This window comes from Salvelinus fontinalis, chromosome 32, assembly GCF_029448725.1.
Source record: "Salvelinus fontinalis isolate EN_2023a chromosome 32, ASM2944872v1, whole genome shotgun sequence".
NCBI classification, from domain to species: Eukaryota; Metazoa; Chordata; class Actinopteri; order Salmoniformes; family Salmonidae; genus Salvelinus; species Salvelinus fontinalis.
Window position 1 is genome coordinate 36409149 of NC_074696.1, and position 12539 is coordinate 36421687.

The window sequence follows — 12539 nt, forward strand, 5'->3', positions numbered from 1 at the left end:
AACAGTCTTTAGAACGTTGTTTCAGGCTTCTATTGTGAAAAGGGAGAGAATAAGACCAGTCACAGTAGATGGCTCAGCTGAAAGCCTTTAGTTGTTGATCGAGCACGAGCTCCGTTCCCTTTCCTTTCTAATGACAAAGGAATTGTCTGGTTGAAACATTATTGAAGATTTATGATAAACATCCTAAAAATTGATTATATACATCGTTTGACATGTTTCTACGACCTGTAATGGAACTTTTTGACTTTTCGTCTGGACTTTGTGCCCACACCTTGTGCATTTGGATTAGTGAACTAAACGCGCTAACAAAAAGGAGGTATTTGGACATAAAGATGGACTTTATTTTAACAAAACAAACATTTATTGTGGAACTGGGATTCCTGGGAGTGCATTCCGATGAAGATCATCAAAGGTAAGTGAATATTTATAACGCTATTTCTGACTTTTGTTGACTCCACAACATGGCGGGTATCTGTATGGCTTGTTTTGGTGGCTGAGCGCTGTACTCAGATAATAGCATGGTGTGCTTTAGCTGTTAAGCTTTTTTGAAATCTGACAGTGGTTGCATTAAGGAGAAGTTTATCTTTAATTCTATGTAAAACACTTGTATCTTTCATCAGTATTTCTGTAAATTGATGCGGCTCTCTGCAAAATCACCGGATGTTTTGGAAGCAAAACATTGCTGAACATAACACGCCAATGTAAACTGAGATTTTTGGATATATATATGAACTTTATCGAACAAAACATACATGTATTGTGTAACATGAAGTCCTATGAGTGCCATCTGATGAAGATCATCAAAGGTTAGTGATTAATATTATCTCTATTTATGCTTTTTGTGACTCTCTTTGGCTGGAAAATGGCTTTATGTTTTTTTTGTGACTAGGCGCTGTCCTCAGACAATCGCATGGTATGCTTTCGCCGTAAAGCCTTTTGAAATCGGACACTGTGGTTGGATTAACAAGAAGATTATCTTTAAAATGGTTTATAATACTTGTATGTTTGAGGAATTTCTATTATGAGATTTCTGTTTGAATTTGGCGCCCTTGCAATTTCACTGGCTGTTGGCGAGGTAGCATCCCACATATCCCAGAGAGGTTTTAAGCAGACCACCATTGTCCCTGTGCCCAAGATCACTAAGGTAACCTGCCTAAAAGACTACTGACCCATAGCACTCACGTCTGTAGCCATGAAGTCCCTTGAAAAGCTGGTCATGGCTCACGTCAACACCATCTTCCCAGAAACGCTAGACCCACTCCAATTTGCATACCGCCCCAACAGATTCACAGATGATGCAATCGCCGTTGCACTCCACACTGCCCTTTCCCACGTGGACAAAAGGAACACATATGTGAGAATGCTATTCATTGACTACAGCTCAGCATTCAACACCATAGTGCCCTCAAAGCTCATCAATAAGCTAAGGTCCCTGGGACTAAACACCTCCCTCTGCAACTGGATCCTGGACTTCCTGATGGGCCGTCCCCAGGCGGTAAGGGTAGTTAACAACACATTCATCACTCTGATCCTCAACACAGGAGCCCCTCAGGGGTGTGTGCTCAGTCCCTTCCTGTACTCCATGTCCACTCATGACTGCACGGCCAGGCACGACTCCAACACCATCATTAAATTTGCCGATGACACAACAGTGGTAGGGCCTGATCACCGACAATGACGAGACAGCCTATCAGAGACCTGGCCGTGTGGTGCTAGGACAACAACCCCTTCTTCAACGTAATCAAGACGAAGAAGATGATTGTGGACTACAGGAAAAAGAGGACCGAGCACGCCCCCATTCTCATCGACGGGACTGCAGTGGAGCAGTTTGAGAGTTTCAAGTTCCTTGGTGTCCACATCACCAACAAACTAACATGGTCCAAGCACACCAAGACAGTCGAGAAGAGGACACGACAAAACCTATTCCCCCTCAGGAGACTGAAAAGATTTGTCATGGATCCTCAAGGTTCTACAGCTGCACCATTGAGAGCATCCAGACTGGTTGCATCACTGCCTGGTATGGCAACTGCTCGGCCTCCGACAGCAAGGCACTAGAGAGGGTAATGCGAACAGCCCAGTACATCACTGGGGCCAAGCTTCCTGCCATCCAGGACCTCTTTACCAGGCGGTGTCAGAAGAAGGCCCTAAAAATTGTCAGACTCCAGCCACCCTAGTCATAGACTGTTCTCTCTGCTACCAAGTCTAGGTCCAAGAGGCTTCTAAACAGCTTCTACCCCCAAGCCATAAGACTCCTGATCATCTAGTCAAATGGCTACCCAGGCTATTTTCAATGCCCCCCCTTCTTTACACCACTGCTACTCTCTGTTGTCATCTATGCATAGTCACTTTAATAACTCTACCTACATGTACATACTACCTCAAATAACCGGTACCCTGCACATTGACTCTGTATCGGTACCCCCCTGTATATAGTCTCGCTATTGTTATTTCACTGCTGCTCTTTAATTACTTGTTACTTTTTTATCTTTTTTTAACTGCATTGTTGGTTAGGGGCTTGTAAGTAAGCATTTCACTGTAAGGTCTACACCTGTTGTATTTGGCGCATGTGACTAGTACGATTTGATTTGAAAAGCAGCAGCTACTCTTGCTGGGGTCCACACTTAACATGAAACATGACATAATACAAAACATTAATAGACAAGAACAGCTCAAAGACAGAACTACATATATTTTCTTTTAAATGCACACATAGCCTACGTATGAATGCATACACACAAACTATCTAGGTCAAATAGGGGAGGTTGTGCCGTGAGGTATAGCATTATCTGTTTTTTGAAACCAGGTTTGTTGTTTATTTGTGCATTACAATATGAGATGGAATGGAGTTCCATGCAATAATGGCTCTATATAATACTGAATGCTTTCTTGAATTTGTTCTGGATTTGGGGACTGTGAAAAGACCCCTAGTGGCATGTCTGGTGGGGTAAGTGTGTGTATCAGAGCTGTGTGTAAGTTGAATATGCAAACAATTTGTAATTTTCAACACATGAATGTTTCTTATAAAACGAAGAAGTCATGCAGTCAGTCTCTCCACAACTCTAAGCCAAGAGAGACTGGCATGTATAGTATTTATATCATCCCTCTGATTACAATGAAGAGCAAGACATGTCGCTATGTTCTGGGCCAGCTGCAGGTTAACTTTCCTTCAATCAAATGTTATTCGTCACACACATGGTTAGCAGATGTTACTGTGAGTGTAGCGAAATGCTTATGCTTATAGATCCGACAGTGCAGCGGTATCTAACAGGTAATATCTAACAATTCCACAACAAAACCTAATATCTAACAAAACCTAATACACACAATCTAGTAAAGGAATGAGATGAGAATATATAAGTATAAAATATATGGATGAGCAGTGACAGAGCGGCTAAGATGCAATAGATAGTAAAGGATACAGTATACCGTATATAGTACATATGAGATGAGTAATGCGAGATATGTAAACATTCTTAGTGGCATTATTAAAGTGACTAGTGTTCCATTTATTCAAGTGGCCAATGATATCAAGTCTGTAGGTAGGCAGCCGCCTCACTGTGCTAGTGGTGGCTGTTTAACAATCTGATGGCATTGAGATTGAAAAACAGCTTCTATCTCTCTGTCCCAGCTTTGATGCACCTGTACTGACCTCGCCTTCTGGATGGAAGCGGGGTGAACAGGTAGTGGCTCGGGTGGTTATTGTCCTTGATGATCTTTTTTGCCTTACTGTGACATCGGTGTTGTAGGTGTCCTGGAGGCCAGGTAGTTTGCCCCCGGTGATGCGTTGTGCAGACCGCACCACCCTCTGGAGAGCCTTGCGGTTGAGGATGGTGCAGTTGCCGTACCGGGCAGCCCGACAGGATGCTCTCGATTGTGCACCTGTAAAAGTTAGTATGGGTTTTCGGTGACAAGCCACATTTTTTCAGCCTCTTGAGGTTGAAGAGGCGGTGTCGCGCCTTCCTCACACTGTCTGTGTGCGTGGACCATTTCCGTTTGTCAGTGATATGTACACCGAGGAACTTAAAACTTTCCAACTTCTCCACTGCTGTCCCGTCGATGTGGATAGGTAGGTGCTCCCTCTGCTGTTTCCTGAAGTCCACGATCATCTCTTTTGTTTTGCTGACATTGAGTGAGAGGTTATTTTCCTGACACCACACTCCGAGGGCCCTCACCTCCTCCCTGTAGGCTGTCTCGTCGTTGTTGGTAATCAAGCCTACCACTAGTGTCATCTGCAAACTTGATGATTCAGTTAGAGGCGTGCATGGCCACGCAGTCGTAGGTGAACAGGGAGTACACGAGAGGGCTGAGAACGCACCCTTGTGGGGCCCCAGTGTTGTGGATCAGCGGAGTGGAGATATTGTTACCTACCTTTACCACCTGGGGGTGGCCCGTCAGGACGTCCAGGACCCAGTTGCACAGGACGGGGTCGAGACCCAGGGTCTCAAGCTTAATGATGAGTTAGGAGGGTACTATCATTGCCCTGTTCGGAGAGGTTTATGACCCCCCCTATAAATACCTTTCCCCCTTCTCTCTCCACTCTACAGAATGGACTCTTGGAAATCCCTTTGTTACCACAGAGAAAGTATGGTAACATCAAAAGATTGGGAAATGGAACAATATTTCCCTTTCTCAACCAGTTGAAAGTGTCCATTGGTACTTAAAGACATAAATTGTATGTTGGAAAGTCGACACACTCTAGTTATCAGATTCACATGGAACTGTTGTGCAATTTAAATGTCTAAATATGAAACTATTTGAGAAAAGATTAAATGTAATTTTAGCCTCCTAAATAAAATAAATGTTTCCTAAGTAAACTTGTGCTCAATCAGTAACCCCACCCACAGGAGCACAGACATTGGTTAGAAGGATGATACACGCCCCTTCTCCTCCCTAGTACAAAGCTCCTGTAACGATCATTAACATATAGTTCCAGAAATGTGAGGACTACTGTCCTAACGTTTAGAAGGGCGAATTTCAACGTGCAGGTGACGATCACCACGCTGGAATGGTGAATTTCGACTACACCAGCCAGAATACAGCACGAGTTGATTTTGGTAACTTGGTATGAACTTTGAACTTTTATTCACTAAAGAAGTGATACATCCTAGACGTCGAGTTATCAGCTGTAAATGTATGTGGCCTAGGAAAGGACAGACAATCTCCTAAGAACTGAGGGTACTTAAACATGTCCGCTCTACAACACGACGACCAGAAAGATTCTTCAAAGGACAATGGCGATCTCTCAGAAGACAGCAGCTCTATGAACACTCTTCCGTGGTGCCCCAGGTTACGAATGAGTTAATTGTTTCATAGTATAATTCAGTTACGTAATCAATTAAACAGTAGGTAATCAATTTGATAAAATAGCCTGTCATCTCATTTAATCATAGTCAGAGACACAACAGTACTATGGTGTGGAATGCTGAGCTGTAGTCAACGAACAGCATTCTTACATAGGTATTCATCTTGTTCAGATGGGATAGGGCAGGGTGCAGTGTGATGGCGAGTGCATCGTCGGTGGACCTATTGGGGCGGTAGGCAAATTGAAGTGGGTCTAAGATAACAGTTAGGCTGGAGGTGATATGATCCTTGACTAGTCTCTCAAAGCACTAAATGATGACAGAAGTGAGTTGTGGGGGTGCTTTGCTGCAGGAGGGACTGGTTCACCTCACAAAATAGATGGCGTCATGAGGAATTAAAATGATGTGGATATATTGAAGCAACATCTCAAGACATCAAGCTTGGTCACAAATTGGTCTTCCAAATGGACAATAGCCCCAAGCATACTTCCAAAGTTGTGGCAAAATGGCTTAAGGACAACAAAGTCAATGTATTGGAGTGGCCATGACATTGTCCTGACCTCAATCCTACAGAAAATGTGTGGGCTGAACTGAAAAAGATTGCAAGCAAGGAAGCTTACAAACCTGACTCAGTTACACTAGCTCTGTAAAGAGGAATGTGCCAAAATTCACCCAACTTATTGTTGGGTTGTGGAAGGCTACCTGAAACATTTGACCCAAGTTAAACCATTTAAAGGCCATACTAAATACTAATTGAGTGAATGTAAACTTCTGACCCACTGGGAATGTGATGAAAGAAATAAAAGCTGAAATAAATTATTCTCTGCACTATTATTCTGACATTTCACATTCTTAAAATAAAGTGGTGATCCTAACTGACCTAAAACAGGGAATTTTTACTTGGGATTAAATGTCAGGAATTGTGAAAAACTGAGTTTAAATGTATTTGGCTAAGGTGTATGTAAACTTCCGACTTCAACTGTATCTTCACACACACACTTATTATGTCTACTGTATTGCTGTCACATTCGTGATCATTAGTAACTGTAGTTGACTTACACCAAATGAGATTTGGCAAGACTAAATATAACTTTTGGCTCAACATCCACCAGATCAAGCTATAATTCCACAAGCTTCATACTATCCCTTTCTTACACACACACACACACACACACACACACACACACACACACACACACACACACACACACACACACACACACACTAGATTGTTCCAACTTTCCTTGCTTTGGCAATGGTATATGAATCACATCCAAATAAATAATCTAAAAGCTGGAGTTGGAAGAATAAGTGTTGCTTGGAAGGAAATTCCCCCCACAGCCTCCTTTCCACAGTATTGAGCCATTAAAAACCCATTTTGTATGAATGGTGATGAATTGATAACAATTTGTTGCTCAGCCTTCTACATGCGCATAAAGTACATTGGGTAAATTTATTTTCTGGAAATGTGATGTCAGGAGTATGAGTAAAAAGGAAAATCGATATATCCTCGATAGAATAGTCAATATGTTACACTGCACTTCCAATAACCAATGATCCACAATGCTACTGAACAACTTATTACCCACCAGAGTGACTGGGGGACATAAGGCCAAATGCTCATTACTTAGGAGAACCACACCTTTTCATGAAGACATTTTGCAGTAATACATATCAATCATGCTGCATTATTAATATCTCAAATAAAAAAGAGGAAGAGGTCAGAAGATCTCCTGTTATCTGCTGTCTCTATGCCAGCAGATAACAGTAAAGCCATGGGAAGATTTGGCTGAGTGGAAATACTGCATTAGCTCATACGCTTCCTGTAATTGTCAAACAGGTTTTTCTGTTGCCAGTGTGGCTCAGTTGGTAGAGCATGGCGCTTGCAACAAGGTTGTGGATTTGATTCCCACTGGGGAGCAGTATGAAAAGAAGTATGAAGATGTATGCACACACTACTGTACTGTAAGTCACTCTGGATACGAGAGCTGCTAAATTACTAAAATGTAAGATTAGGGGATCATCTCTGCACTGGAATTTATTAATGGGGAGAAGACTTATGGTGATACTGCTCTTCAGCATCATTCGAAAATGTTATGGCAGTATTACACAAATATATAGCTCATCATTACACATATTTCTTACAGGACAGAACCAGCATTAATTAATAGATTTAAAAAACTCCTTGCATTGATTTTTAATCATAAATAGCCACACTAGACCAAAAAAATATAAAATCCTGTTTTTGTTTCTCTAATGCTTCCCCAAAGTTGACTGAATGTCCTTTGCGTGTTGGACCATTCTTGATACACACGGCAAACTGTTGATAAACTGTTGATCGTGAAAAACTCAGCAGCGTTGTGGTTCTTGACACAAACCGGTGCGCCTGGCACCTACTACCATAACCCGTTTGAAGGTACTTAAATCTTTTGTTTTGCCCATTCACCTTCTGAATGGCACACATACACAATCCATGTCTCAATTGTCTCAAGGCTTAAAAATCCTTCTTTAACCTGTCTCCTTCCCGTCAAATACACTGATTGAAGTGGATTTAACAAGTGACATCAATAAGGGATCATAGCTTTCACCTGGTCAGTCTGTCATGGATAGAGTTCTTAATGTTTTGTACACTCAATGTATATACATATATTATACAAAACATGTCCATCATAATTATCAAATGCCTTTATCAATACAGGTATATTTCAAAAGATCATTAATTTCAATGCCTTCTGTGAATGGTAGTAGTTGGGCGAGTCTTTATTCTTAGAAGTTCCGGAATAGGTCTTGTGTTACCTTGACAACAATCCAGTCCTGTGATCCCCTCTACATCTCTGACACGTGATTGGTGGAACCACGGGTGGTGTTCAACCCATAGAGATGCCGTGTCACCATTCTATGGAAGTATAAGAATAAGCAGATCAGTGACACAGACCCTAATTATGACTACAGAGGTGTAGACACAACAAGACTGAGGTACAGACAAAAACAATGTGAATTCCACACAAGTTACGAACCAGGGGTTTTCCACCAAAACATCATGATAGTTGACAGGTATTAGGAAAGGGTCATGCCAAAATGTTACTCTGTCTTCAAAACACATGAAAGTATAGATGTTTTCTCAACTATATAACACTTTTTTAGCTAACGTTAGCATAGCTACCTCATTACACCTTAGTTAGTTATCATAGTTCATACAAGTGTATTGTGTATTTTCTAGATACTTCTGGTTGTGCAAAGTTATCATTTGATGAGGCTAGCGAGGCAGGCTCGCTAATTACAGGCTAGGTGATGTTAGCCTACAAGTCGGATTTGCAAGTTAGTTCGTAGATCATACAAGTGTATTCCGTATTGTCTAAAGCAAAACTAAATAATGGATGCAGCTATGGTGGTACTCATGTCTGAGTCTGATTAGCACAATGAACTAGGAACAACAAACCGTTATGGCGTCACCGGCCTAAATCTAATCCAATCTGCAGTACAAACTAAACACAATCCACATCAAGGTGTGAACCAGGGGTATCCACCAAAATTGTTGACAAGTGTTGGGAAAGGGTCTTGCAAAAGGTGATACTGTCTTCAAAACACATTAAAATATAGGTGTTTTCTCAATGTTATAATACTTTTTTTTGTATTTCCCTATGTGTTTGTCAGTGGTAAGAGAAAGAGAATACAGAATCTACATCATTCCAAAACTCTCTGTACTTTCAATTCTTTGACCTGTACAGTTTTTCTTGTATTTTGCTGTTTTTACAAATAAATAGTCCAGTGCTTTGGAAGTGATATGGTTGCTTTACAATACAGCTCTCTGAGTTGTCTGCTTTGTGTGGTATCATGAAGGAAACGGTCTATAGCTCATTGTTACAGCTGCTCACTGGTTGCCGTACAGCTCTTGAGCACAGATTAATGGGTTGGGATTGGAATCTGTGTACCTGTTACAAACCTTAATGAAAGCAAGAAATAAAACACGGGTTAAGACTGAACAATATGATTTCACTGCAATCCTCTGTGCCCCACCCAAAGCGCTCTGCTACACTGTGTTTCATGATTCCCTTTTGTGAGATTTCTAAGATTTTCTTGTATGATAGAGAAAAGCTCACATACAGTGCATACGGAAAGTATTCAGACCACTTCACTTTTTCCACATTTTGTTACATTACAGCCTTAATCTAAAATTGATTCAATTGTTTTTTCCCCCTCATCAATCTACAGACAATACCCCATAATGACAAAGAAAAAACAGGTTATTATAAATTCACATTTACATAAATATTCAGACCCTTTACTCAGTACTTTGTTGAAGCACCTTTGGCAGCGATTATAGCCTCAAGTCTTCTTGAGTATGACGCTACAAGCTTGGCACACCTATATTTGGGGAGTTTCTACAATTCTTCTCTGCAGATCCTCTCAAGCTCTGTCAGGTTGGATGGGGAGCGTCGCGCTGTCCAGCTAATTTCAGGTGTCTCCAGAGATGTTCGATCGGGTTCAAGTCCTGGCTCTGGCTGGGCCATTCCAGGAAATTCAGAGGCTTGTCCCGAAGCCACTCCTGCGTTGTCTTGGCTGTGTGCTTAGAGTCGTTGTCATGTTGGAAGGTGAATCTTTGCCCCAGTCTGAGGTCGGTGCGCTCTGGAGTAGTTTTTCATCAAGGACCTCTCTGTACTTTGCTCTGTTCATATTTCCCTCGATTCTGACTAGTCTCCCAGTTTCCTCCAGATGTGACGCTTGGAAATCAGGCCAAATAGTTAAATCTTGGTTTCATCAGACCAGAGAATCTTGTTTGTCATGGTCTGAGAGTCCTTTAGGTGCCTTTTGGCAAACTCCAACCGGGCTGTCATGTGCCTGTTACTGAGGTGTGGCTTCCGTCTGGCCGCTCTACCATAAAGGCCTGGTTGGTGGAGTGCTGCGGAGATGTTTGTCCTTCTGGAAGGTTCTCCCATCTCCACAGAGGAATTCTGGAGCTCTGTCAGGGTGACCATCGGGTTCTTGGTCACCTCCCAGACCAAGGCTCTTCTCACCCGATTAGTTAGGCTGGGCAGCCAGCCCTAGGAAGAGCCTTGGTGGTTCCAAACGTCTTCCATTTAAGAATGATGGAGGCCACTGTGTTCTTCGGGACCTTCAATGCTGCATAAATGTTTTGGTACCCTTTCCCAGATCTGTGCCTCAACACAATCCTGTCTTGGAGCTCTACGGACAATTCCTTCGACCTCATGGTTTTGTTTTTGCTCTGACATGCACTGTCAACTGTGGGACCTTATATAGACGGGTGTGTGCCTTTCCAAATCATGTCCAGTCAATTGAATTTACCCCAAGTGGACTCCAATCAAGATGTAGAACCATCTCAAAGATGATCAATGGAAACAGGATGAACCTGAGCTCAACTTTGTGTCTCATAGCAAAGGGTCTGAATACTTATGTAAATAAGGTACTTATGTTTTATAAATTTGCTAAAATTTATAAAAACCTGTTTTCACTTCGTCATTATGAGGTATTGTGTGTAGAGTGATGAGGATTTTATTTTATCCAATTTAAAATAATGCTAACGTAACAAAAAGGGGAAGGGGTCTGAATACTTTCCGAATGCACAATATACAAAGACCTGCTAAATTAAGAATGCAGTGAGTGAACTAGAGAGGAAAAACATGTTTAAAAGGAAGCAAGAGAGAGTTGTCTCAGACTGTGAAGTGTGTACGCACTCTTAAACTCATACTCCTCTGACGTATTGATGAGATCTGAAATAACATAAACAATGACGTACATCAGTAAGACTATATTCCTCATTATTTTGACAGTTGGATTCCTGGAAGAAGTAGATTGTTATTTTAGTGAGGGGATTCATCGCCCCCAATGCTTTCAAAGAAGAATCATGGCCATATATGGATTGACCATGCCCCCAGAGCCAAAATTATGCAGTTTGCATGCCCTGCGGAATGATCGGAATAGGAGCTTGGAGCTTGTCGTGTCCAAGTTTGTACCAGTAACGCTAGCATTGTGTGTGTGCAACAACCGGTGGTGGTGAGTATAACCAGATATATTGGAATATATTGACCTCTCTGGTATAATTTAGTTAACGATGTGGTTATGTACGTTAGCTAGGTAGCTATCTTTTAATAAAGCGAGGCAGGCTAGCTAACGTTTTCTCCCTAGATAATGACAAAGATACTGCTGATTATGTAACATTCTAATTAGATAATGCTAGCGAGGCAGGCTAGCCAGATGCAGGCTAACTAACGTTAGTTTACACGTCGAATTTGCAAGTTAATGTTAGTACAAAGCTCATACAAGTGTATTCTGTATTGTCTAGGGCAGTGGTTCCCAACTCCGGTCCTCAAGTACACTCAACAGCACACATTTTTGTTCTAGTCTCGGACAAACAATCCTGATTCAACTAATTGAAGGCCTGATGATTAGCTGACAAATTGAATTAGGGGTACTTGTCTGGGGCTACAATAAAAATGTGTACTGTTGGGCCTCCCGGGTGGCGCAGACGGGAGTTGTAGCGATGAGACAAGATAGTAATTACTAGCAATTGGATACCACGAAAATTGGGGAGAAAAGGGGTTAAAATTAAATGTAAAAAAGTTTACTGTGGAGGGTACTCGAGGACCAGAGTTGGGAACCATTGGTCTAGGGCAAAACTAAATAGGTGCAGATATGGTGGTAGCTAATTTATGTCTGAGTCTGACTAATAGTGAACTATGAGCAACAAAATGTAACGGCGTCATCGGCCTAAATCTAATCCAATCTGGAGCCACAGTCAATCTTCATATGTAAAACACAGAATTAGGGGTTTCCACTAGTTACCACAGCCACAAAGTCAAAATTGGTTATATTGTAAAAATGTATGAAAACAAAAACTTGTGAAAACAAACATGTACTTAATTTAGGTGTTAGGCATAAGGTTAGCAGTGTGGTTAAGGCAAGGGTTATGTTTATAATCACATTTAAGAAGGGAAATTGTAGAAATCGGCGGCCTTTGTTTTTGTGGTAACTAGTGGAGGTATTCTGCCCTTGAGTTGCGTTCCCATGCAAAACTAGACAGATAGCTAACAACTAAGTCTTCAATAAAACTCCCAAGGCGTGACTTTTCTTGAATGAATATATTGAAAACGTTTGTTGTAAAACTGCAAAATACAGAAAATATACGTTAGTATTCAATTCAGACCGACATACTGTAGCTGTACATTATACATTTGAAGTGCCATGAATACAAAGCACGTGCTAAGGTACCATGCATCTGGC